The sequence below is a fragment of the Acinonyx jubatus genome, chromosome D1, assembly GCF_027475565.1.
Source record: "Acinonyx jubatus isolate Ajub_Pintada_27869175 chromosome D1, VMU_Ajub_asm_v1.0, whole genome shotgun sequence".
In the NCBI taxonomy this organism is placed as follows: domain Eukaryota; kingdom Metazoa; phylum Chordata; class Mammalia; order Carnivora; family Felidae; genus Acinonyx; species Acinonyx jubatus.
This window is the reverse complement of record NC_069390.1, coordinates 59651227-59677853: the sequence shown is the minus strand read 5'-3', so window position 1 is coordinate 59677853 and position 26627 is coordinate 59651227. Positions and strand designations below refer to the sequence as shown.

The 26627-nt window shown below is 37.5% G+C and overlaps 1 protein-coding gene across 2 annotated transcripts in view; it reads left to right on the top strand.

The window, feature by feature from the left end:
• The window catches only part of RSF1 (remodeling and spacing factor 1), a 160114-nt gene that overhangs the window by 692 nt on the left and 132795 nt on the right, over window positions 1-26627 (top strand). The window lies entirely within an intron of this gene.

Genomic DNA, 26627 nt, shown 5'->3' with positions numbered 1-26627 from the left:
GCCAGCTTTGCGCTTTTCTCCTCCTCCCTTGCCTTGCTCCTTCCCCTCCTCCCACCATCCACCCGACCATCTCGGGGGAGGCTGGGCTCATCTTCTCGGGGCGCCCCTTTCTCTCCCTCCACCTGGGTGGGCGGGGGCCAGCGGACACTTCAGCTCTCCCTCCCTCTAGTGGGAACTCCCCCGAGAGAGTCGGCTCGCGTCTCTCTTCCTTTCCCCTCGAGGGCCAGTTTAACCCCCAAAACTCCTTCCTCAGAGTAGGGAGGTTTGCTCCTCCCCCATGGGAGAGGGTCCTTCTCCATTCTCGCTTTGGGGGTCGAAGTCGGCAGCATCTCTCCACTTTGGAGGTTAGAGGGTTAATTTTTCCTCCCCCATAGTTTTCCTCCTCCTTCTCCCCACCTCCCCCCAAATAATAGAAAAGCATCTCCCCACTTTTCTAATCCCTTCCCCCTTCATCTTGGCAGCGGGGCTTAGGGGAAGAAGTCGCCCTCCCATTTGCAGGGTGGGGTGGGGTGGTTAGTATGTAGGCTGGAGGAGGGGCTCAGACGGAGGGGGAAACAGTTGAAGAAGGTGCTTGTTGCTCATGTTTCTCTCTCTGGTGCTGCTGGTCTATTATTGGTGTTCGCAAGTGGTGCTCCTTCCACATAAGGCCACCGCGCGGGTGCAGGGCGCATGCTCTGCCCGGCCCCATTGAAACTTCCTGCTGCTGCTGCTGGTTGTTTCGCTGGAGCATCTCAGCTCTGTGCCTGCTGCCTCCGGCCCTTACACTGAGCGCGTACACTCACCCCTTATTTATTTCTGATCCATGGCTCTCCTTCCTTGGCGTATTTCTTCCCTCAAAGAAGGTTTTTTTGTTTTGTTTTGTTTTCTCTCTGTATTCTAAGCATTGCCTTTATCTGGGAACAGCCCTTGGCTGGAAAAGAGACGTTTTCCAGACCTTTTTTTTTGGTCCGTATTAGGTGGCTAAAGTGGACGGGGTATTGTATAAGACAGATAGCTGTTTCCTTTCTAAGAAAGCAAGGTTGCTCTTCAGTTCTCCATGGAAATGAAGAAGTTTCTGCTAACAGTCTTATTTACATTGCCAGGAAGGGTCCGAGTGTGAAGTTTTTCAAAATATTAGCTGTAGAGAAAATGATGTTATGACTACCAAAGACTCAAATTAATACAGCGTTTATGGTACAGGCACATATCCCTTCTTACCTGCCCAAATTTACCCTTAAACTCTGGCATATAAAAAGGTAGTTTTTTTAATGTAGTATGAAATAAGAGTGTGATAAGTTACATTGTATAAAGACTTCCTGCAGAATTTCTTTAGAAGTTAAGCTCCCCAATATAGGTATTTTATTATGAAATTGTATTTATATTCAAGTTTTAGAGAAGTAGTCACTGAAATAGAATGCCTTAGTTGCTTTTAGGATACTGTTGGAAATGATAGTAATGTATGTATCTGGGAGAAATTTGGGAATTTGGGGAAAGAATTGCTGGCAGATTGTTTTTGGAATTTTCTTGGACCAAGATGAAAGGCAGGCATAGACCTGTGATGGCATTGCATTCTGGGTGGCATACAAGTTTGCTTGCCTTCCATTCTTTTTAAGTATTTTGGCCACTGCATTTGGCTTGTTAGTTATAGAAGAAAAAATATCAGGGTCAGTTTACTAGTTCATGTTACCTTTCTATCTAGAATTGAACAATGGGCCATGTACTAAATGAAAAATGAGAAATATTCTGGGCTGGGAAATTGTACCAGTGGGCTCAGCCACTTCATTACCATTGGTATAGTTACATCTATAATAATAGATCTTGTCATAATGTTACCTAAGAATAATTATTAATTAATGTTATACAGTTCAAGATGCTTGGCAAATGAAAAGTCTTGCAGGTGAAATGCCATTACTGTGCAGGGAAAAGATTTTCAGGCCTTTGATGATGGTTAACCTACTTGTAACAGTTGGATAAAACAACACTGGCCAAACTAACAAGATTTGAACTGAGTCTTTATGAAGGAGTTGTGGTATACTAGAAAAAGTTAAAAGACATGGGTTTTCGCCCTGAACAGTAATATATAAGTTGTAGGGCAAATTACTTAATTTTGATGGACCTCGTCTCTTCAGTAAATAGAGATAATTATCTCAGGATCAAATGAAATATTTCAAAAATCCTTTCATAAACTAAGCGCTTGAAGTATTCTTGTATTACAAATTTTATTGAAGATGTTTATGAGAGAGAAGATCTACAAGTGTATTTGGAATTAAAATGTTAAATTCTAGTACGTTGTGAGAATAGGGGTGTGAGCTATTATACTCTTGGGGAAAAGTCTTTGTTATAATCAAATGAGTTTTGCTCTGTGTAAAATTTAACTGTTTTTAAAAGACCATTCTTAATGTTACATAAAGAATCCTAGTTTATAAAATTCTTTGTTTTTTCTAGTGTGCTTATCCTTTAAAAGGTGCTTTTGAAAGTCTATTCTTTTGAGTTGCCAGTTTAAGACTTTCACCTCATCATTTTTTGTGATAGGTATAGCAACGTGATGACATCCTTTGGAGGAGTTTGTAGTTCTCTATATTGTCCTTGTTTAAGCACTTTATGGTCTTTTCCCGAAAAATTTGTTCCTAAGTTTTTATTTGACATTGTGGCTTTAGTTTAGAAAGCTTCCTTTATCCTCCAGAGAGTTAATGATTAAATTTGGTTTAAGTTGGAATGATATAATAATAAGTAGCATTTATTGAGCATTTACTATGTGCAGACATCATCTCATTCCTCACAACTATTCTCTGAGGTTAGTACTATTACTCCTGTTGGGCAGGCATAGAACTAAGGTTCAGGAGTTTGATTCAACTGCCCAGTGCCCAAGATTATATAGTTATTGGTAGAATCTGATTTTTAACCTAGGTCTGAGTCCAAAGCCAGAAAATTACAGAATACCTTGCCATAGGGCCATATTTCCCAGATTGCACTAAAATACTCCAGAGTATTGCCACCAATTTATAGAGGCACTATGTGGTAGTTTAAATTTTCAAGGAAGATGCAGCAGTATTTGACATCTGTTGGTTGCCAGGTAAACTACTACTTGACATAACTCCTGATTTGAACATTAGATTATGCTGTATTCCTTTGGGTGATGTATCTTTGTAAAGTTGGGTTTTGGGGGGTTGCTGTGACAAAATGTAAATACTGCATGAAAATCAGTGAGGAATAGGAAATCAGGATAGCAGTGTCCGATTCGATTCCAAGGTTTAAGAAGTTGTTCATTGCCCAACCATAATATGCATTGTGTAAGTAAGTGTGATTATTTTGGAATGAAGTAAAAAAAATTTTTTTCAGCTAAAGTAGATTAGTTTTTCAAATTGCTGCTAACGACTTGGTAAGTGGAACTGTTAGTATTTCTTGGTTTAGTGTTGCTGTGAAAAAAATTAGTGAAATACCGAGGGTGTCATGAACCTAGAGAGCTTGGGAACCTGTGCTCTAGAGACTTTCATTGAGTTTGGGGGCTAGGAAGGAGTACTATATCCATTTTGACTTTATTTTGCAGGAAGAAAACCAAGGAGCACAGATTGATTTCACGTGTATATAGCCAACCATTGGTGCTCTTCAGACTATTCTGTTAAAAGTTCAGGGACGCCTGGGTGTCTCAGTCGGTTAAGCATCCAGCCAGCCTTGGCTCAGGTCATGATCTCATGGTTCGAGGGTTTGAGCACCGCATCAGGCTCTGTGCTGACAGCTCAGTGCCTGGAGCCTGTTTCGGATCTGTGTCTCCCACTCTCTCTGTCCCTCCCCTGCTTGCACTCTGTGTCTCCTTCTCTCAAAAATAAATAAACTTAAAAAAAAAAAAAAAAAGTCCACCTGTAGGTTGAAACTGTGGGGAGAAAAATTTAGATTTCTCGTTGATGTTAGTTAGAATAGGAAAAGGGTGTACTAACTGAAGGGGTGTGTGTGTGTGTGTGTGTGTGGTTTTTTTTTTTTTTTCAACATTTATTTATTTTTGGGACAGAGAAAGACAGAGCATGAACGGGGGAGGGGCAGAGAGAGAGGGAGACACAGAATCGGAAACAGGCTCCAGGCTCTGAGCCATCAGCCCAGTGCCTGACGCGGGGCTCGAACTCACGGACAGTGAGATCGTGACCTGGCTGAAGTCAGACGCTTAACCGACTGCGCCACCCAGGCGCCCCTGTGTGTGTGTTTAAATGTTTATTTTATTTTTGAGAGAGCACGTGTGCGTGCAAGCAGGGCAGGGTCAGGAAGAGGGAGACGGAGAATTAGAAGCAGGTTCCAGGCTCCTGGCTGTCAGCCCAGAGCCCACCGTGAGGCTCAAACTCATGAACCATGAGATCATCACCTAAGCCAAAATCAGAGGCTTAATTGACTGAGCCATCCAGGTACTGTGTGTGTGTGTGCGCGCGCGCTTAATATTTAGTTTAGGGAGAGTGCAAGTGGGGGAGGGGCAGAGAGGGGGACAGAGGATCCAAAGCCGGCTCTGCGCTGACAGGCTGACAGTGAGCCTGATGTGGGGCATGAACTCATGAACTGTGAGATAATGACCTGAGCTGAAGTTGGATGCTCAACCGTCTGAGCCACCCAGGTGCCCCACCCCATGTGTGTTTTTAAAGTTTATTTATTTATTTTTGAGAGACTGGGAGAGAGTGCAAGTGGGGTAGTGGCAGAGAGAGAGGGAGAGAGAGAATCCCAAGCAGACTGTGCTGTGTGTTAGCCCAGTGTGGGGCTTGGACTCAACGAAATGTGAGATCATGACCTGAGCTGAAGTCAGTGCTTAACCAACTGAGCCACCCAGGTGCCCATTTTTTTTTTTTTTAATTTATTTTTTTAAGTAATCTCTATACTCAACGTGGGCCCTGAACTCATAACTGCAAGACCAAGCATTGCATGCTCCACCAACTAACTCAGTCAGCCAGGTATCCCTGAAGGTGTTGTTTTATCCCCATACCCTCACAATCTACTTTTGCCCTCCTAATTCTGTGCTCTATATGGACATCCCTAGCTTCCTCCTGACTGAAAGTGGATTATCAGGAGGTATGGATACAAGTAAAAGTGGACATTGACTTTGTGGGATTACCAACATTCAAGGCTCCCAAGTGTCTTTCCTCTCCTTCAGAGGACATTCTTTTTGAAGAGGAAAATGTACTTTTTCATTCTTTAAAGATAGTTTTTGTATGTGTATTGTTTGAAAAGTTATATATATCTAATATCAGTCTATTAAAGTATATGTGGGTAATGTGTTATGATTCCCATAGTTCTGTGGTTGACTGAGTCATTTGTATGGTATTAAGTAAGTTGGATCATTTGTTTTTGGTTTGATTTTTTTTTGAGATTTTTATGTTACAAGAACCATTTTATTTTATTTTTAATGCTTATTTTTGAGAGGGGGGAGGGGCAGAGAGAGAGAGAGGGAGAAAGAAGATTTAAAGTGGGCTCTGTCTGCACTGACAACAGAGAGCCCCATGCAGGGCTCGAACTCATAAACCTTGAGATCGTGACCTGAGCCGAAGTCAGATGCTTAACTGACTGACCCACCCAGGCGCCCGACTAGGGCAGTTTTAGATTCAGTTTGGTTTTTTTTGCATTTTTAAATGATTCTTCATACAGCTTTTACAGTCAAATGTTAAGTACAAAAGAATATACCTTTTATATACAACTGGATTGTGACTGTAACTCCTACTAGTGCTAATTGAATTGTGTGACAGTTGCTTTTAGATGAACTATACAAAGTAGAAATATGACTTTACCATAACTGGAGCCACCATCTATTGCTTTAAGTAAAAGATCTCATCAGATGCACATGCCAAAAGTTGCATGGGTCAGCAGTAGTAGACCATTGGTGGTAGCATCGCTGGAATCGGAACCTGTTTTGGTTGAAAATGGCTCTGGTTTGGCTCTTCCACTTTTGAATAAAGAAATGTTCTTTAGACATTTATTAGAAGGAAAGAGAGAAGTATATTCTCCATCATTTTTGGTATGTCACAGAGTTGAGGTATCCAAAAGTTGTGGAGGTTCCTGGCTTGTCCCAGTACTGGAGATGATAGGGACAGAGGATTTTTCTGGCTAAGTTGGGCTTGTTAGTACAGACTGACTTGCTTGTTTTTTAATTGCTGAGAAATTTCTTTTGAAATTTATCTGTGTTTTAAAATCTCTGTTTGAAAGGTAAGCATTTAGCTATTAATATATGTATTGAATATCTGCTATATGCTAAGTATAGTAAACATGGTGTGGATTATTTTTAAAAAACACTAATTAAAAAAAACAGTAATTAAACATGGGCTTTCTGTTAAGGATTTTCTAATCTAGTAAGAAGTAGCTCAGTTGAGTTGGACTTACAATTACCATTCAAAGGCTAAATTTTTTCTCTGAGTTTTTAGCAAGTGGAGTAATAGTCTATGAATTCTAGTCTCTAAATTAATAGACTAAAAATATGTCTATGACAATTTTATGCAGTGTGGAAAAGTAAGAACAACTCAGACCCAAAGTACATTTTAACCTGAGCCATATATTCAGTAAGGGAGATATTTATGTGTGTTCCTGATTTAAGAAAATTTTCTTTGTCTCTCTTTTCATGGATAGAGTCTTAAAATATTATGCCTTGGTACTTTTTGTTTTGTTTTTCTGTATGGTGGATCACATTATAAAGGGTATCAGGGTGTTTTCTATTTTGTGTGTGTGTGTTAGAGTTTTTACAGTATCAAATATTGCTTGAGAGAGTAATCTGGGGCTTCATTTTAAAAAGGATTTGTTCTTTCAACAAATGTTAATTGATTACCTACTATGTACCAGGCACATTTATATTCTGGGGATACATTAATGAAAAAGATAAGATCCTTGTTTTTATGGAGGTTACAGTTTACCAGCAAAAATAGACAGTGAAACAATAGGTTTTTTTTTTTTAATATTCTTTTTAAGTTTATTTATTTTGAGAGAGTCACTCACACTTGTGAGTGGGGGAGGGGCAGAGAGAGAGGGAGAGAAATTTCATGAACTGTGAGATCATGACCTGAACCAAAATCCAGAGTCAGAGGCTTAACTGACTGAGCCACCCAGGCACCCCAATAAGTTGGGTTTTTTAAAAAATATATGGACAAGTAATATGCGCACTTGGTAATGATGTATATTTTAGCGAACTTTGTTTTATAATTTGTTTAGCTCTGTGTCTGTACTATGCCTTTTTGCCTATATTTGTACATGTTTATCTTAATCATTTTCTAAGTAATAGGATTATAGATTTTTATTTTTTCTTTTTTTTTCTTTTCACATTCCATATAATGATTATGTACTTCTTTGGTAATAACAAAAACATTATTTAAAAGTAGTCTTTTATCAAGAAGTGAAATGGGTGAAGGTGGTCAAAATTGGTCAACTTCCAATTATAAAATAAATAAGTCATGGGGATGTAATGCAGAGTATGTTGACTATACGTAATAATACTGTATGGTATATTGGAGAGTTGCTAAGAGAGTAGATCACAAAATTTCTCATCAGAAGAAAAAAATTTGAAACTGTGTGCATTGATGAGTCTTAACTAGGTTTGTTGCAGTGATCATTTTGCAGTATATACAAATATTGAATCACATTGTATACCTGAAACTAATATAATGTTATATGTAAATCATATCTTTTTAAAACAGTTTTTAAAAAGTCTTCTGCATGAGTTGAGTATTCCCCATCTTCCTTTGTCTGCTCACTGTACTCCTACCAATCATTAATCACCAGGTGATCTGTGAAATTTTTCCTGCTTTCTCTCTCTCTCAAATTAAACTAACCACTTCCACCTCCTCACCCCATGTGAATTATTTGTAGATTTTATAGAGCAATACCTATAAAACTTCTGTGCACTTACAGCCTCGCCTACAAGACTGCAAGCTCCTTGAGGGCAGGAATAAATATTTATGAAATGAATAATTATTTCCCAACTCATTATAGGACCATGTTCTGTTCTAAAACTTTTTTAGAATTAACTCTTATATAACTCTTATATAAACATTTGCCAACATATGAGAATGAGATTCTTTCCATTCCTAGTCGGAAGTAATTGACATATTGGTTAGCACTAGCACTCAAAGTAACCAGATTTCATGTCTTGTTCCATTAGATGTAATATCGTATTTAAAATGAATGCATGGGGGTGCCTGGGTGGCTCAGTTGGTTAAGTGTACAACTCTTTACTTCAGCTGAGGTCATGATCTCACAGTTTGGTTCATGAATTTGAGCCCTACATTGGGCTCTAGACTGACAGTGCAGAGTCTGCTTGGGATTCCTCCCCCCCTCCTTCTCTGTCCCTCCCCCACTCATGCTCTCTGAGTCTCTCTCCCATAATAAATAAATAAACTTTTAAAAAATCTAAATATATGGGGTCCCTAGGTGGTTCAGTAGGTTAAGCGTCCGAGTTCGGCTCAGGTCATGATCTTGGAGTCCTTGAGTTTGAGACCCTTGTCGGGCTCTGCTGATAACTCAGCCTCAGGCCTGCTTCAGATTCTGTGTCTCCTCTCTCTGCCCCTCTCCCGTTCATGCTCTGTCTCTGCCTCAAAAATAAATAAACATTAAAAAAATAAAAAATTAAAATATGTAAATATATTTAAAAAAATAAAATGAATGCATGTAATTAGTTAAAACCTAGTTAAAACCTGGTCACCCTAGTCTATGATAGTCTAATGCAAGGTGAGTAAAGTATAGCTTGTAGGCCAAATCTGGCCCATTGTCTGTTTTTGTAAATAAAGCTTTATGGATGCACATCCATGCTTATTTGTTTACGTAATTGTGGCTGCTTTCACACTAAAGTGGCAGAGGCAAGTGATCGTGGCAAAGAACATAAAGCTTGCACAAACTAAAGTGTTATCTGGCCCTTCACAGAATAAAAAAGAAATTTGTTGATCCCTATTCTAGTGAAGAAAGAAAGATGATTGTGGGTTTGAGTTTTCTCATTATTTATCTAATTTTACACACAACTCTTTAACTGTTATTCTTTTTAGGTTAGGTAAGTATTTTAAATCTTTTCTGTTAACAGAATGATGATATTACATTGAACTAATTTTTTCCAAGGATAGCCATGGCTTCCTCTGTCTAATTGTCATATGGCAAGGCTGGGATGGGGGCCAAGTGACATAGTAATTGGCAGTAATGGTAAGAGTTGTAATATTGCTGTTAGAATGGCTCAAAGTCTCATCCAGGTGGACTGGTTTAAGATCTCATTTGGAGGCAGCATCCCCAGGCCTTGGTGAGGATAAGGTTGGGAAAATGGTGATGCCATCTACTTGGATGAAAAAGGATGTATTTATTGAAGGTAGAGCTTAAAAATATTTACTTGGGTTATTCAGGGGACAGAGGGTTGAGGAGAACATACTAAAGAATAACCTACTTAGTAGTGGGTGGAATTACATGCTTGAGCATCAGTCAGTTTCACAGGAAAAGTGCAGAATGTTGCTTTATAAAGCTTTAGCGCTTAGAATGCTGGATATGTCCGGGAATTTATTCTGATACTTCTCCTGGTCCTTTTGTCCTGAGCATCCTCACAGTTGACTACAAATAAGTATAATTGCTATTTCCTCAGTGTCTACACGTTAAAAATCTTTCAAGGAAAAAGAGTGTTTTATTCCATATTGTAGCTTGCTTTTGGTGTTTGGAGTTTTGGAGTATAGCAAAATCGTAACACACTGGAGAACTTTGCCTAATAAGAAATACAGTGGAGTTTAATTTATATTCCCATTAAAATCCTGTCAAGCTTTACTTTATTAGAATCATGGAGAAGCCATCTCCAGTACTGCTAACTTGAACATCTGAACACAGACATTCCATAACATTCCTCATTTTAGAGATTTTTTTTGTCCTTTAAATTTTGACTCTGATCTACTGTTTTGTCCTTGTCTTTTTACTTTCATGGCCTTATCATTTTATAGTCCTCTATCTTGTATGCTTATCTGGTTTGATTCATCATGATAACTGTGTCTCATCCTTTTTCTTTACTTTTCCCATATTTTTGACCTCCCTTTCCAACCTAAATTATCTTCTCCATCTTCTATAAAACAAAAATAAATTATAAAAATGCAAAAATGAGGGGCTTTGGAGTGTACATGCTCTACCACAATTTTCCAGGTTAAATAAATGCCTTTATTAATAATTTTACAGTTATTAGAGCTTACTGTTGAGCCAGGCTCTATAGTGAAGTCTTCTACCAAGATTATTTAATTCTCACAACCACTCTGTTGTACAGTTGGTATTTACTCTTTACGGGTAACGTAACTGAGTATTAGGTAAAGTAACTTGCCTGAAGTCACACATTATTAAAATGGAGGAACGTTTGATACAAAGGTAGTTCATATTGTTGTAGGAATTTAAAACTGAGTAAATCTGGCTTCAGAGCCCTAGTTCTTTACCATTATACTGTCTGTCCCCTCAGGTACAATCTTAGTTAGAATTGTAATGTGATCTTCAGTACCATGGTCTTGGTCTGAACACTGAGTAGTGATTTGAATAGTTAGGCTTCTGAGTCATAGCGTGCTTTTCTACTCATTTATGCTTTTTTACTTTTAAAAGTACCAATTTTATTAGTATAAGCATTATTATAAAAGATACAGTGTTCTAATGGGATACTGAAATATATTAAAAGAAATACAAATTCCTAGGTACAGTTGAATGCCTCAAACACAAACACCTGTTTGTCTTGCGGAGGACAACTCTAGTCTTTCTCTGATTTGGAAATTATTCTCTTCTTGAATCTTTTTGAATCAACACTCCATCTCCTATAGCTGTAACGTTTTGTGCAGTGTGTCATCAAAAGACTCCAGGGTTCGTTCTCCTACTGTTATGACTTCCATTTACCCTAATTAAAGAAGCGGTCTTATTTTTTTTCCTTTTAGCTCAGTGGTTTTCAACCTTTATTATAATCAGGTGATTTAATTAACTATTTCTGGCTGCACATTAGAATCATCTGGGGAATCCTTTTGAAAAATACTGATGCCCAGGCCTTAACCACACTCCAGTAAATTCAGGGTCCTTGGGGCTTGGGGCCTGGCTTCAGTGATTCTAATGTGTAGCCAGGAATGTCTGTTTTCATTTATTTAGCCTGATACTTTTCTTCAAATTCTGTCTTTTAGTCTGGTTTGTCTGGTATTAGTAGAGCCACTTGGGCTGTCTTCTGGTTACTGCTTTGCATGATGTATCTTCTTCATCCTTTTTTTTTTTTTCTTAAGTTTCTAAGAACTTCTCTCTCTCTCTCTCTTTTTTTTTTTTAATGTTTATTTTTGAGAGAGAGAAACAATGCAAGCGGGTGAGGGGCAGAGAGAGGGAGACACAGAATCCAAAGCATGCTCCAGGCTCTGAGCTGTCAGCACAGAGCCCAATGCGGCTCGAACCCATAAACCGTGAGATATGACCTGAGCCTAAGACAGATGCTTAATGGACTGAGCCACCCAGGAGCTCCCCTTTTAAAAAAAAATTTTTTTTTGTTTTGTTTCCTTATTTTTAAGGGCGGGGTGAGGGGCAGAGAGAGAATAAGACAGAGGATCTGAAGCATGCTTTCTGCGCTGAGAGCAGAGAGCTCAATGCTGGGCTCAAACTCATGAACCATGAGATCATGACCTGAGCTGAAATCGGATGCTTACAACTGACTGAGCCACCAGGCGCCCCTCATTTTCATCCTTTTAACCTCTTGGGTCTTTGATTCCAAAATGTGTGTCTTGTAGACAGCATATGTTTGTGTCATGTTTGCATGATCATGTTGGTATGAATCTAGTCATGCAAACAATTATATAGAAGTTTAACTATTGTAATAGAGGAGGTACTTTGGGAATATAAATGAGCGAGTACCTACCTTTGCCCAGCAGCTATCATAGCATCACTGTAGTCATTGTGGAAATTTAAATGGTTGAATAGGAGATGGATAAGCATTCCAGGTAGAGAAGAGCATAAGAAAAGCCATAGAATTCTGAAATAATGTGTGTACAGGAAGTTGCAACTTAATTTCAGGCCTTAGGTTTCTAAAAGATTTGTGGTTCATGAACTTCAGACCATGTGAAAAAATTGGATTTGGACACTGAATTATAAATGCCTTAGCAATATTTTTCTTTATTTAAAGGAAAAACGCATTAAATAAAGGCAACCTGTCATTGACTGACTAAATTCTGTAAAGAGTTCATTTTGCCCTATATACTTTGTTTGTATCATAGAAATTAGCATATAGGAGATGCTCAAATGTTAGTTGAATGAATAAATGTCCCATATTTCAAATTAGTAATAATGGGTGTTTTAGTTGTTCTTTTCATCTTTTGCTTACTAGAGATTTGTCAGGGTGTAACTGTTTCCTTTTGGGGATTTCTTGTAAAGATAGATACTACTGAATCCCCCTCCATACACTATTCCTTCCTTCCTTTTCTTTCCTTTCCTTTCTCTTTTCTTCCTTTCCTCCCTTCCTCTGTTGTTTCCTCCCAGACCCTCTCCATCTTGGTTTATAATAGTACCTTAGAATCCTAAAGTGGCAAATCTTTGTATAATCTCCCAGTTTTTTTCTTGGATTACATGGTTGTACCATGTCTTTACTGCATGCCAGAACATATGTGTTAATCTCTATCTTCTTACTACTTTTTATAGGAAACTTAGAAGATAGTTTTAAGATCCAGTTTTTCTTTTCTCTTTCCCAAGATAGCTTAGGGAAAAGTCATTATTACTTTTCTGCTGTTGACCGTTTCAAATTAAGGGGCGCCTGGTGGGAGGCTCAGTTGGTTAAGCATCCGACTTTGGCTCAGGTCATGATCTTGTGGTCCATGAGTTCGAGCCCCACGTCGGGCTCTGTGCTGAGCTCAGAGCCTGGAGCTGCTTGGAATTCCTGTGTCTCCCTCTCTCTCTGCCCTACCCTTGCTCACACTCTGCCTCTCTCTTTCAAAAATAAACAAACACTAAAAAAAATTAAAGGGGCACCTGGATGGCTCTGTCGGTTAAGCGTCCAACTTCAGCTCAGGTCATGATCTTGTGATTTGTGAGTTCGAGCCCCACAATGGCCTCTGTGCTGACAGCTCAGAACCTGGAGCCTGCTTTGGATTCTGTGTCTCCCTCTCTCTCTGTTACTCCCCTACTCGCATTCTGTCTGTCTCTCTCCCTCTCAAAAATAAATAAACATTAAAAAAAAAATTTTTTTTTAATCCCCAGCCCCATTTTTCTGAATTGTTTCATGTCTTCACCAGGGGTGACCTGAAATTCTTATTTCTAAAAACTAAAATTTTTTGACTTGTTGGAAAGGCATTGGGCAGCTTGAGGGTGGAGAATTCAGCTATAGGTTGTTACTATATTGTTGGTGAGATATGAACTGGGGCGGTGGCTGTGGGGAGTGAGAAGAAAAAGTAGAGAAGTTCCCAGGTTTCTGGTGTAGAGAGTAGGTAGTTAATAGTTCCACTTATTGAAGAAATAAATAGCCAAAAAAGCTTCAGGGTTTATGGGGGGAAAGTGTGATTCCCTATTTAAAAAAAATTCAGAGGCACCTGGGTGGCTCAGTCAGTTAAGCATCTGATTCTTGGTTTCAGCTCAGGTCATGATCTTATGGTTCATGGAATTGAGCCCCACATCGAGCTCTGGGCTGACAGTGTGGAGTTTCCTTGGGATTCTCTCTCTTTACCCCTTCCCCTCTCTCTCCCTCTCCCTCTCTCCCTCCTGGTCACTCTCAGAATGAATGGATAAACTTTAAAAAAAAAAAAATCAGAATTCTAATAACATATGAGCAATATTTGAAAAACTAGCCATGTTTCTCTTATAGCTTACTAAAAGCTTATTCTGAATAAATAGATTATGGCAGTCTATCTTATTTTACAGCTCTTTTTGGTTTTTGTGAATTATTTAAGTTGCTGTGCATGTATATGCTATACATAGGTTAAATATACATCTTACATTTTGTCAAGATGATTTTTTAGAGTGTGTTATTTATGACTTAAGATCATTAAATTAGCTTTATTAAACTATCTTGGCATTGGTGTCCAGTTTATTCTCTTACAGGTAAAGCTTTCTATAACTGAGTAACTGTCATTTGCATTTATTTAAAAAAAACAAAAACACTTGTTGTAATTGTAGAGATTGCTGTGTTCTGCCAGATAAAGGTTTGATAGTTGTTGGACATCTTTTCTGTTCCCCTTTACCCACAAAGAAAGAAATGGAACCTTCTATAAACTGAAATTGCACTCTAAATAGAGAAAAAGATATGTCAGTGTGGATTGAATCTATTCTATAAATGAGAAATACATAAGTTAATGTGTGTGGGTTGATAGTTGATGAGTAATTCATTAATCTTGAAAGATCTTGTAGCAGAAATGTTTGAGTTGAATTCTGTTTTCAAAGTGACTCTTTCTCCACTTACACATGCTATTAGACACCAAGTGGTAACTCAGACTTAATGTTTCTTGAGTTACAATTAAATTCTCATCTTATGCTGTTTAATTAGTGAGGGATATCTCCACTGTCTTAAAAGACAAAATGTTATCATTTAAAGAAATTACATATACTTCTTAAGCTAGAATCATCAATAATATAAACAATTTGTATCTACAAGGAAGTTAATACTGGGAGATTTTCTCCATTTCCTCTAAGGTTGATACTAGAGCATATTGTCAAGCAATGTAAGAATCTTTACAGTCTCCCTCCCTGACCCACTGAGTCCCACACCCAACCTGCCATATTTTAATTACCTGGGATTTAGTTCCATATTGTCAATCATTTATTTTTATGCTTCTCTGCAATTATTATTGTTTTTCATTTTAGAGAGAGGGGGAGAGGGGAGGAGGAAGAGGGAGAGAGAAAGTCTTAAGCAAGATCCATGCCTGCCTCACACTTCACTACTAAGATGCAGGGCTTCATCCGCCACCCTCGGATCATGACCTGAAATCAAGAGTTGGTCGCTCAACCCACTGAGCCACCCAGGCACCCCTCTCAGCAATTATTTAAACTAAGCTATATGTTTTAGTAAGTTTATTTGTTCATCGCTTTTTTTTTTTTGGTTCCCACATTTTTCTTTTTTGATTCATTCTTTTGCTATAGTACATTCTTATTCCAACAGGATTTCTACGAGTGAACTTTGAGTTCTTGCATGGCCGAAAATATACTTATTTAGCCCTCTGTTCTGACTACTCATTTAAAGTACAGTATTCCAGAGCACCTGGGTGGCTCAGTCAGTTAAGCATCTGACTTTGGCTCAAGTCATATGATTTCAGGATTGATGAGTTTCAGCCTTGCATTGGGTTCTCCACTGTCAGTGCAGAGCCCACTTTGGATCCTCCGTCTGCCTCCCCTTCTGCCCCTCCCCCACTTGTGTGTGTGTGCTCTGTTGCTCTCCCTCTCAAAAAGATATATATATGTAAAAAACACACGGTATTCCAGTGTTCAAATAATCCCCCCCCCCGGCAAACTTTGACGATACTGTTCTTTTTTCTTCTAGCACCCACTGTTGCTAGTGAGAAATCTGTCATTCTGACTCCTTTTCCTTTGCAAGTGAGCTTCTTTTCCTTCCTGAAAGATTTTTATAATTTTATTTTAAATCCCTGGAGTCTGACATTTTCTAGGATGTGTCTTTCTCTTTCAGTTGCTTTGATTTTGCGTTTACTTTTTAAGAAATTCAAATTACAGATTTATTTGAAGCCTTCTGTGTATTACTCCTGTTCTAGTTCTCTTTCTTCCATTCCCTAAGCAACCACTGTCCTGAAATTTAGAGTTTATTATTCTCATGAACACTTTTATACAAAGAGTATATTTACATATCCATGAACTACATAGTATGGATTTACATGCTTTGAAACTTTACATGTGAGCAGTATAATACTGTACTCATTCTTCTGCAACTTCCTTTTTTCCCTCTCTCAACACTGTTTTTGAATATATCCATGTTGATTTATATTGTTTTTATTTACTTTAACTGTTGTATAGTATTCTATTACGTAAAAGTGCTGTGTGCGTGTTTTTTTTTTTTTTTAATTGGTGGATGTTAGGTTTACCTTATGCTGTTAAGAGTCATGCTGTAAGAAACATTCCGGGCTGCCTGGGTGGTTCAGTCGGTTAAGCATCCGACTTCGGCTCAGGTCATGATCTCACGGTCCCTGAGTTCGAGCCCCGCGTTGGGCTCTGTGCCGACAGCTCGGAGCCTGGAGCCTGTTTCAGATTCTGTGTCTCCCTCTCTCTCTGCCCCTCCCCCATTCATGCTCTGTCTCTCTCTGTCTCAAAAGTAAATAAATGTTAAAAAAAAAAAATTAAAAAAAAAACATTCCAGTGGCTTTGCCTAAAGTTGGAAGTGCTGGGGCGAGGGTATATAAATCTTTATTTGAGCTATAGTATAGCCTGATTATTTTCCAAAGTGGCTTTATTAATTTACATACCTCCATCAGTGCATGAGGGTTCCCCTTCATCCAGATATTCAGTACTTGGTATTGTCACAGTTTTATGTTTTTGATAATGTGATTGTGAATTTGTTTCTTATTGTTGCCATGATAAGGTTGAGGATTTTTCATATTTTTTGGCCATTCAGTTTTTGCTTTTGTGAATTGCCTTTTTATACTCTTTCCCCTGTTTTCTTTGTGATTGTCTGTTTTTATTGATTTGCCACAATTCTTATATTTCAGATGTCAGTCCTTTGTCATTTTTATTTGCAATGTGAACATCTCAATACTACTTATTTCTTATACTATTTTTATACTTTCTCTTATTAAACTAAACTTTAAAATTTCAGCGTGGTATCATTGTCAATCCTTTTTTAGTGTTTATACTTTTATATTTTGTTTAAGAAACCTTTCTCATTATGATTCTGAGGCCATAAGATACTCATCTGTATTTCCTTCTAAAAAATTTCGAATTGTAATTTTTTTTTATAACTTTTAAATGTTTATTTAATATTGAGAGACAGAGCATGAGCATGGGAGGGACAGAGAGAGGGGGAGACACAATCTGAAGCAGGCTCCAGGCTCTGAGCTATTAGCACAGAGCCCGATGTGGGGCTCGAACTCACAAACCACGAGGTCGTGACCTGAGCCAGTCAGATGCTTAACCAAATGAGCCACCCAGTTGCCCCTCAAATTGTAATCTTAATTAAACTTCTTAGAAGTTACTTTTGTGTAATATGTGAGGGTTTTTTCCCCCTCTCACTAATTTTTTTAATTTTATTTTTTATTAAAAAAATTTTTTTAAGTTTATTTTTGAGAGAGCGTGCATGCACGTACACATGAGCAGGGGAGGAGCAGAGGGAGAGGGAGAGAGAATCCCAAGCAGGCTCTGGTGTTGTCAGTGCAGAGCCCCATTTGGGGCTCGACCTCCCAAACAGTAAGATCATGACCTGAGCCAAAATCAAGAGTTGTACACTTAACCAGCTGAAACACCCAGGCTCCCTTCTTGTGCTTTGTCAGGTTTTGGTACCAGGGTGATACTGGCCTCATAGAATGAGTTGGAAAGGATTCCTCCTTTTCTGGGTTTTGGAGGAGTTTGAGAAGGATGGGAAAATTCACCAGTGAAGCCATCTGATGCTGGACTTTTCTTTGTGGGAAGTTTTTTATTATTATCTCTCTACTTGAATACCCTGTGAGTATTCAGATATTCTATTCTTGAGTAAGTTTTGGTAGTTTGTTTCTAGGAATTGTCCTTTTCATCTAGGTTGTTTAGTATATTGACATTCAGTGGTCAATAGTCATATCCCTGCATTCATTCCTGACTTTAGTTATGTGAATCTTCATCAGCCAAGCTTCATTTGTCTTCATCAGCCAAGCTAAAGGTTTGTCAATTTTGGTCATCTCTTCAAACAAGCAACTTTTGGTTTCATTGACTATGATTCCATTTATATTAAATTTCCAAATTAAGCAGATCTCTGGAAACAAAATAAATTAGTACTTGGTGGGAGTTGAGGGTGGGGGAATCGGAAGAGATGAGGTTCCTATCAGGGTTGATGGAAATATTCTGTAATTAGGTACTGGTGATGATTGTACAGTATTGCAAAACTACTAAAAACCACAGGATAATACACTTTAATATATTTTATGGTGGATTTTATGCTATGTAAATTTTATTTCAATAAACTTTTTTTTTTCAAGAGTTAATTGCATGCGTATGGGTCTATTTCTCTACCGTATATTCTGTTTTCAGTGATCTATTTGTCTTTTTTAATGTTTATTTTTGAGAGAGAGGGAGAGAGAGTGCACGCGTGTGTACAAGTGGGAGAGGAGCAGAGAGAGGGAGACACAGGAAGCGAAACAATCTCCAGGCTCTGCTCTCAACACAGAGCCCGACGTGGGGCTCAAACTCATGAACTGTGAGATCGTGACCTAAGCCAAATTCAGACCCTTAACCACCTGAGCCACCCAGGCACCCCAGTCTGTTTGTCTCTCTTGAGGCCAGTATCACTCTGCCTTGGTCAGCTCTAGCTTTGTAGCAAGTCTTGAAGTCAGTAGTTTAAGTCCTACAACTTTCTTCTTTTTAAAAGGTGGTTTAACTATTTTAGGTCTTTTGCATTTCCATATGAATTTTGGAGTAAGTTTATCAACTTCTTTAAAATATTTCCTGACATTTTTATTGGGATTATGTGCAGATGAATTTGGGGAAAATGACACCAAAATGGCATTGGGTCTTCTGATACATGAACACAGTGTATCACTCCATTTCTTTAGGTTTTATTTTTTTTTTAGCAGTGTTTGATGGTCTTCCACATATCTTGTCACACTTGTCCATAAATACTTTGGTTTTTTATGATAGTCTAAACGTATTGCTGATACATATAAAAAACATGATTGATTTTTTTTTTGTATATCGGTCTTGTATTCTGCAATCTTACTAAACCCAGTCATTTTAAATAGCTTTTAAAAAATGATTCTTCATAAATGATGTCATCTGTAAATACAGTTTTACTTCTTTGTTTCTCATCTGGATGCCTTTGATTTTTTTTGTTTTTTCTTGTTAGAACTACACACGGAGTGATAAATATAAATGTTGATTATGAACATTCTTGCCTTCCTGATCTCAGGGGGAAAGCATTCAGTTTTTCACCATTAAGTCTGGTGATAACAAGATTTTTCACTATGTCCTTATACAGGCTCAGAAAGTTCCCTTCTATTCCTAGTTTGCTGAGAAATTTTATCTGGAATGCATATTAGATTTTGTCAAAATTTTTGAAATATATTGAGATGATAATGACTTTTCATTTTAAGTTTGCTAATGTGGCAAATCACACTCACGGATTTTTAAAAACCAGTCTTGCATTTCTGGGAGGATAAACCCCACTTAAGTCATTGGTGTGGACTGAATTTTGTATATCCAAATTTACATTTCGAAGCCCTAACACCCAGTGTGACTCTGTCTGGAGGTAGGGTCTTAGGTGGTAACCAAGTTTAAATGAAGTCCTAAGACTAGGGCCCTAACGTGATAGGACTGTGATATCTTATGATAACAGGAGGAGAGATCTCTTTCTCTTTCTCTGCCGTGTGAGAACACAGTGAGAAGGTGGTTGTCTACAAGCCAGAAGAGAGCTCTCACCAGAACTTGACCATGCTGGTACCCTCGTCTTGGACTTCCAGCCTCAAGAACTGTGAGAAAATAAATTTCTGTTGTTTAAGCGACCCAGAACAGACTAAGACAGTCTTTATGAATTATCCTTTTCATGTATTTGCTAAAATTACGTTAAGAAATTTTGCATTTGTGTTCACAAGGGGTATTACTCTGTAGTTTTCTTTGTCTTGATGTGTTTATCTGATATTGTTATCAGGGTATGATGTTGACCTCATGGAAGGAATTGCAAAGCATTTCCTCCTTTTCATTTTTCTGGAATAATTTGTATAGATTTGGCATACTTTGAATCTTTGGCTTCATTCACCATCGAAGCCACCTGGGCCTGGAGTTTTCTTTATGGAGAGATATTGAAGATTTAATTTCTTTAATAGGTATAAGACTATTTATTTTATCTGTTTCCTTTTGGATGAGCTTTGGTAATATGTTTCTTTCAAAGAATTATCCCAGTTCATTGAAGTTATAGAATTTATCAGGAAAAAAAAGAAAAGAAAAAAGAGAATTTATCATCATACATTGCTCATAGTGTTCTGATTATATTTTTCATATCTATAGTATCTAATCCATTTTGTTTCTGACATTGTTAATTTGCGTCTCCTTTTTTCCCCCACCTGCTTAGTCTGGCTAGAGGCTTATCAATATTTTTTTTTCCTCAAAGAACCAGCTTTTGGTTTCATTGACTTCTGCTACTTATTATTTCCTTTCTTCTCTTTATACTGTGTTTCATTTGCTCTTATTGTAGTTTCTCAAGGTAAAAGCTTTGGTTATTGATCTGAAACCTTTTTAAATATAGGTTGTTAATTCTATAAATTTCTCTACTTCTTTTAGCTGCATGCCACAAAACTTATTATACGTATTGTATTTTTATCTTGTTTGGTAAGTTTTTCACTCTCATTTCTTTAATTTTACCCCTCCTTTTTTTTTTTTTTCCTTTTGAGGCTCCAAATTAGCTGTACATTTGACCATTTAAAATTGTCCCACAGTTTATTGATCTGTTCACTTTAAATCTTTTCTGTCATTTTGTTTAGTTTTTACTGTTGTGTTTGTAAGTTCACTAAATTTTTTTTTTTTTTTTTTTTTTTTTTTTTTTTTTTTTTTTTTTTTTTTTTTAGCAGTGCTTAATCTAGTTTATATCCTATTCAGGGCTTTTTAATATCAGAAACTGGTTTTCCTCTGAAGAATTTTTATTAGGTTTTTTGTTTTTTATATAATCCATGTCTTCATTCCACATATTCAGTCTTTCCTCTAGTTTCTTGACCATTTATAATCTTATAACTTTTCATGTCCTTTAATTTTATTATTATAGAATTAATATAACCTTGTAAGTCACTTAATGGTTAGATTTACTTTTTTTCTTCATACTTTGGGTTGAATTTTTCTGCTTTCTTTGCTTGTCTGGTAATTTTTGATTAGATAGTAGACATTATAATTTTACTCTATTAGATGATAGATTTTTTAAAAATTAAGTATAGTTGCCATATAATGTTACATTAGTTTCAGGTGTACAACATAGTGATTCAACAATTCTGTAGGTTACTCCGTCCTCACCAAGGTAAGTTTAGTCACCATATGTTATTGCAGTGTTGTGGACTATATTCCCTATGCTGTACTTTTCATCTCCAGGACTTATTTATTTTATAACTGAAGTTTGTACTACTTAATCTCCTTCACCTATTTTGCCCATCCCTGGCCCACTTACTCTTTGGCAACCACCAGTTTGTTCTTTGTTTATTCATTTGTTTTGTCTTTTAGATTACACAAATAAGTGAAATCGTATGGTTTTTATCTTTCTCTAACTTTACTTAGTGTAATACCCTATAGGTCCATCCATATTGTCGCAAATGCCAAGATTTCATTCTTTTTTTCTTGGCTGAGTAGTATTCCATTGTGTATATATACCATATGTTCTTTATCTGTTCATCAGACACAGATGAGTTGTTTCCACATGTTGGCTATTGTAAATAATGCCATAATATATGCTAGATTTGTGTGTGTGTGTGTGTGTACACTTAAATTCTTGAGCTCTGGGACATGGTTCATCTACTTGGAAACCGAGCCAAAGTTGGACACTTAACTGACTGAGCCACCCAGGCGCCCTTCAGTATCTTTCTTTCAAACTTTAAGTGAGGTTGGATGTTTGTTTATTCTAGGGTTAATATTTTTCCTATTGACACAAGATTAATTTTTCTGTTAAGAGTCAGATACTAAGTATTTTAGGCCTTGTAGACTATAGAGTCTCTATCACTACCTATCCTTTCTGTTGCAGTGTGGAAGCAACCATAGAGAGTATTTAAATGAATGAGCATGGTTGTGAACTTATTCTTAGATACTGTAATCTGAATTTCATGTAATTTTTCGGTTATTATGAAATATTACCTTCTGACTTTTTTTGGCTGTTCAATAATGCCAAAACTATTTTATTTTTTAATTTAGTTTTATTTTATGTATTTTATGAGAGTGGGAGCTAGTGAGCATGAGCTGGGGAGGGACAGAGGGAGAGAGAGAGAGAATCTCAAGCAGGTACCATGCTCAGTATAGACCTTGACTTGGGGCCTGATCCCATGACACTGGGATCCTGCCCTGAGCTGAAATCAAGAGTTGGACACTCAACGAGCCACCCAGGTGCCCTAATGCAGAAACCATTCTTAGTTCTTGGGCTATACAGGAATAAGTGTGGGATGTAATTTGTCTGTTCTAACCAATGCTATTTGATGTGTGAACTTTTCCATTCTAGCTGTTAGAGACAGGACTTGCTCATAGACCTCTGTGGGCAATGGGCATTGTTCCCTCTATTCCTTTTGGGTGATTCTTTCTGTGATCTTGGGTAGTTTCCTCACATACATGCACTGATCAATACTTTAATATAAAGATGCAGAGGGAACTGTTTTTAGATTTCCAGAGTGCCCTCTACAGTTTTCTCCTGTGTCACTGTACTCGATGAACTCCAGTTCATGTCTCTAGTTTGCCTTCTTGACTTCCAGCTTCATCTCTTTGGCCTGGGAAGATTGCTAAGTTTTGACTAGGTCCTCCTTCTTTGCTTCTTTACCCAGGTAGTACACTGGGGCAATTATAGGGCTTATATCCTTTGTTTCTCATGTCTAATGTTCCCTTTCTTTTGTTGCTTCTTGTATAATGTCTTAAGTGCCATTGTTTCATATATTCTGTTTCATTGCTTAGTTGTTTCAGCGAGTAAGATCAATATAGTTCCTATTACTCCATATTTATTGCAAATGCAAGCACATTACTTTTTTTTTCTTTTCCATTTTCTTTTTCTTTTTTTTTTTTTCCTTTTCCTTTTAAAACTGTCATTTGAAGGGATTTGGGCAGGAGGGTCAGCCCACCATCCTGATGTGATGTAACTTTCGTCATTGTACTTAGAATTAAAATGGCGATCTTTTATTCCCCAAATGTGCATTGAGTACCTCTCATATGCTAAACCCTTCTCTAGGTATTGTGAGTAAAATTTCAGTAGAATTTACATTTTCATGTTCTCTAACGTTGGATGGTGAACATAATGTCTACCCACATGAAATAGGAAATATATATACGTTCCTTAGGGATTTACTTGATTGCATGAATCATAACCAAGGGTCCACGAATCATTTAAGACACTTTAAGACGCCAAATTTAAATTTAAATATGTATGTACATTTGTTAAAAGTTCACACAGGCTAGTAAGGACATTATATCATTGCATTTATATGAAATCCTCCTTTTAAAAAAGTATTTCATATAAATGCATTAAATTTTTTTAATGTTTATTTATTTTTGAGAGAGAGAGACAGGGTGTGAGTGGGGAAGGGCAGAGAAAGAGGGGGACACAGAGTTTGAAAGAGACTCCAGGCTCCTTGCTGTCAGCACAGAGCCAGACGCGGGACTCGAACCCATGAACTGTGAGATCATGACTGGAGCCAACTGAGCCACCCAGGCACTCCTATATGAAGTACTCGTAACTCACCATGGTAGTTTCTTTTCCCCTTGCAGGTCAGATATTTTGATTGATAGTTAATAATAACCATAGCAAGTAAAACACAGGTTTTCAATAAATTCAGTTCGGTACACCAAATCTTTTAAAATGTAGTATCTGTGGTGAGAAATAATGTGAAGCAGTGTGGTATAGAGTAAAAAACATGGCCTTCACTATTAACTGGGCTAGAGGGGCGCCTGGGTGGCTCAGTCGGTTGAGCGTCCGACTTCGGCTCAGGTCATGATCTCACGGTCCCTGAGTTCGAGCCCCGCGTCGGGCTCTGTGCTGATTGCTCGGAGCCTGGAGCCTGCTTCAGATTCTGTGTCTCCCTCTCTCTCTGCCCCTCCCCCATTCATGCTCTGTCTCTCTCTGTCTCATAAATGAATAAACATTAAAAAAAAATTAAAAAAAAATAACTGGGCTAGAGTCTCAGTTTTGCCACTTGATATTTGTATATCTGGGCAATTTATTAAATTCTGAACCTCTTCATAATGGAGACAATAATACCTCTAATGTTGTTTTAAGGACCTACTATCAGTTCCTTTTGCCTTTTTTGGAAATGTTAAAACCAATATATGATACAACTATTGCTTCATTTTAGGTAGTTCACATAAAATACATAGATCTGTTTACAATCCATTATTCTCTTAATTCACGTGATCTGCTCAAATACATAAGTCTTTAATATTGTTTATAGTATTATTTATAAGAATTAGGAATTCTCTTTCTGGCCATGTTAGAGTAATAAGTCTCTATCCCTTTGTAATAAACATTAAGTAAACTGGACCAAAATAAATGAATTATCTTGTTTTCAATATTATACAATAGGCAGAGTAGGATTGTGACCTCAGAGAGTAGAAATAAAGGAGGTAAGGTCTACCACTACTTTGGCTTCCTGTCTGGAGCCGCAGAAGCAGGAAGAGGGAGCCTGGAAGCCTCACTCAGTTGAAAAGGCAACAGTTGGATGTTGGAGAGTCTTAAGCAACTAGAAGTTGCAGAGCCAGGTTCTGAAAGGGAAGGAGCTATGCAGACAAAAGCAGAAATCTGTACAGGGGCCACCTTGAGTCTGCTGCTGAATACTAGGATCACAAATGCATAAAGTGAAACTCCATGAGGCCAAGCAGTGAACATCTAGGGGCTTATTAGCAGAACATTTCCTGAGTTTACACAAGAGATGTTTAACCCTGATGAGACATAGCAAATGATCCTTTGAAGCACTCAGGGCATTCAGTGGAGAACCCAATGGATTTGTCATACAGGAAAGACAGAAAAGTCCTCAGATGGATCAAATAGATCTACAAATCACTGGTTGCCAAAACAAAGCCCAACTTTCTTTGCAGAATGATCACAAATACTCAACAATGGTAGTGTAACATTGGTATTTTCCCACATCCAAGCAGAAATTGATAGACATGCCAAGAAGCAGGTCCTTTGTAACCCATGACCAGGAGAAAAATCAGCCCAAAGAAACAGATTTAGAAATGACAGGAGTAATGGAACCAGCAGACAAGAATGTTAAAATAGCTACTGTAACTAATGAATATATTTAAAGGAAAATATGAATGTAGAGAAATGGAAGATATATAAAAAAGAACCAAATGGGATGTGTAAGGATGAAAGCTAATACTATTTGAAATAAAAAATTAACAGCAGATTGGACAGTGCAGAACAGAACAGCAAACTTGAAGATCTAACAGTAGACTTAAAGTGAAGCAGAGAAAGAGAACTGAAAACAACCAAATTAACTCTTTTACGTGTGGGACAATGCCAAGCAGGATACAACAAAGTGTATTTGACATCCTAGAAGGAGGATGGAGCCAAAAATATTGTAAGAAATAGTATTTCCAAATTTGAAGAAAATTGTCAATTCACACATCTGTTAGTCTTAAATCAAAAGCAGGGCAGACACACACATATACCAAGACATAACAAATTCCTAAAAACCACTAATAAAGAATTTTGAAGGTAGCCAAAGAAGACATGTAGAGAAACAATGAAGCCTTTTTATCAGAAACTATGCAAACCAGGAGATACTGAAATATTTTTAAAGCACTCAATGAAAAAAAAAACTATCAATATTTACATAGCCAGGAAAATATCCTTTGAAAATGGGGATATAATAAAAACCTTTTCAGACAAAGAGAATTTGTTACTAGCTACTTGACATACAGTTCACAAGTAACTGCAGATGGGAAGAAAACAGATCAAATGAGAGGTTGGATCTACATAAAGAGATGACGACTGCAAGAAATGATAAATATGTGAGTAAATATAAAATAAATTTTCCTGGGGTGCCTGGGTGGCTCTGTCGGTTGAGTGTCCCACTCTTGATCTCACTTCAGGTGTTGGTCTCAGAGTTGTGGGTTCAGGCCCCATGTTGGGCTCTATGCTGGGTGTAAAGCCTACTTAAAAAACAAAACAAAAAAAAACATTTCCCCTAATTAAAACATTTTTTTTAATGTTTATTTACCTTTGAGACAGAGAGAGACAGAGTGCCAGTGGGGGAGGGGCAGAGAGAGAGGGAGACCCAGAATCTGAAGCATGCTCCAGACTCTGAGCTGTCAGCACAGAGCCCGACATGGGGCTTGAACTCACGAACCTGGAGATCATGACCTGAGCCGAAGTCAGCTGCCCAACCGACTGAGCCACCCACGTGCCCCACCATTTTACCTAATTTTAAATCTTTAAAAAGGATAACTCACTGCTTAAAACAAAAATCATAATGTAAGTTTTACAACATATGTAGAAGGAAAATGTAGGGAAATTGGAGTATGGTATTAGAAGGATAAAAAGTGTCCACATTTTATATGAAGTGAGAGAACATTGTTTGATGTTACACTGTGTTGAGTTAAAGGTGCATATTATAAAACCTCGAGCAAACACCAAATATTAAAATGAAGAAGTATGCCTAATTAGCCAATAGTGGATATTAAATAAAATGCTAAATTATGTTCACTTTAATTTATTTTTAAGGTACGTTTACATGAAAGAAGACAGTAAAAGATGGAAGGAGCAAAGAAATGTTAAGATATATAGTAAACAAATGGCAAGATTGTAGATTTAAATCCAATTATATCAGTAATTGTATTAATATAAGTGGTTTTAATCAATGTTTGGCAAGCTTTTTCTGTAAAGAGTTGGATATTAAAAAATATTAGGCTTT